The following is a 2,181-nucleotide window of genomic DNA, read 5'->3' on the forward strand; positions in this document are numbered from 1 at the left end:
TATCTACAGTTCTGCTACTTTTAGCTACTGTCTTTCTACTTTTAACTGTCCTGCTACTTTTAGCTACTGTTCTGCTACTTTTAGCTACTGTCCTGCTACTTTTAGCTACTGTTCTGCTACTTTTAGCTACTGTTCTGCTACTTTTAACTACTGTCCTGCTACTTTTAGCTACTGTTCTGTTACTTTTATCAAACATTTAGCTACTTTTTAGCAAACCTTTTGCTACTTTTAGCTACTGTTCTGCTACTTTTAGCTATTCTGCTACTTTTAGCTAATGTTCTGCTACATTTAGCAAACATTTTGCTACTTTAGCTAGCCTTTTGCTACATTAGTTTTAGTTAACCATTCTTTTACTTTTAGCAAACATTTTGCTATATTTAGCTTTGAGACAGCCTTTTACAATTTTTCATTCAGCTACTTTTCTTCTACTTTTAGCTAGTCTTTTGTCACTTTTAGGTTTCACCCACTGATCAGCTACTCTTATCCTTTTGCTATGTTTAGCTTTAAGCTAGCCTTTTGCTACTTATTGCATGCAGCTAGCCATTTGTTACTTTCAGTTCTTTGCTAGGTTTCTGTTAATTTGAGCTCGTCTTTGGCTACTTTTAGCCAGGATTGTGCTACTATTAGCTAGCCTTTGCTACTTTCAGTTTTAGCTACTGTTCTGCTACTTTTAGCAAATATTTTGCTGTTTTAGCTATCCTTTTGTTACATTTAGTTTTAGCTACTGTTCTTTTACTTTTAGCTAGTCTTATGCTACATTTAGCTTTGAGCCAGCATTGTGCTACTTTTAGTTTTAGCTACTGTTCTGCTACTTTTATCAAACCTTTTGCTACTTTTAGCTAGCATTTGCTACTTTTAGTCTTAGCTACCGTTCTGCTACATTTAGCTTACCTTTTGCCACTTTCAGTTCTTAGCCACCTTTCTACTAGTTTGGCTTTGGCTAGCTGATGCTTGCTTCTTTTAGCTTCATCCCTCCTGCTGCCCTTGGGTCAAAATGACTCCAACTGATTTTGACCCAAGGGCAGCAGGAGGGTGATCAGCTCAATCTCAGGTTCTTCTCATTAACCTCCGTTTTGTTCAGTAAAAACTCCTGAAGCTCAAAATGAAATAAAAATTTAGGTTTTCAAAACAAATTAAAATTTACATTTGTATATTTACACACAGATTTAATTTATCGAGGATAATATTTACGGCAGAAATAAATCAACGCCACATCAGTGTTATAATTTAAATCGGTTACGTCATAAAGACATCATCATTTAGTTTTATGTTAAAGCTAAAACGTGTTGAGGGTAAATTAGCAGCACACGTGGCGCTCCACCTGACCTGCTGTGTTTATATATTTTAAAATATAAAACAATCACATAAACGATTAGATGGTTGATAAAAATGGAGAAACTGTTATTTTGTTAAGCTAAAAATAAGCGTGAAAATTCCCAAAATGACCAGAAAACGTGAAAATCATGAGTTCAAAGGAAAAATAAGAAAGTTGATGCTGCAGTTCATCACTTGACCACCAGAGGGCGGCAATGTTTTTAAAATTATTATTGTTACACAAAGTCACTTTAAAAAAGACAATATTTAAACGAGTTTATTAAAGTTCCGTGAACTACAGAAGAAATTAAGCGGAGGGGGGGCTGGTCTCATTTTTAGTTTTCAGTTTATTGATCCTTTTTTTAAAGAAAATAATATATTTGTTCACGTATTATTAATCCCTCAGACGAACAGCGTGCCAAGTTTTGATCGCCTCTTTGACCCAGTCGTCTTACAGGAGCAACAATCATATTTAATATTCATGAAGCCGGAAGAACAACAAGCAGCCAAAACTTTTATTTTCTCCGTCATGTTACCGTGGAAACGGCAGCTTCTGTTTTAGAATCAAGGCTGAACTTTAGTGAAGGCGAAGGAAGAGAAAAAACATTTTCTGTCAAAATTCAATCCTAGAGCTGAAAGACTTCAGAGAAAACTGCAGAAGAAGATGAACCAGCGCTAATACAGCTAAAAGAAACAGAACACTAGCTGATAAGCTAAATAAAAGCAGCAAAATGTTAGCTGAGAGCTAAAAATGGTTAACCACAAGCTACAAAAAAAAGTGGCAAAACGCTACAAATATATAAAAACTTAAATCTCATAACTAAAAGTAGTAAAACACTAGCTAAAAGTTACAAAAAGGTAGCTAAA

The sequence above is a fragment of the Nematolebias whitei genome, chromosome 22 (genome assembly GCF_014905685.2).
Source record: "Nematolebias whitei isolate Nwh7 chromosome 22, NemWhi1, whole genome shotgun sequence".
NCBI lineage: Eukaryota > Metazoa > Chordata > Actinopteri > Cyprinodontiformes > Rivulidae > Nematolebias > Nematolebias whitei.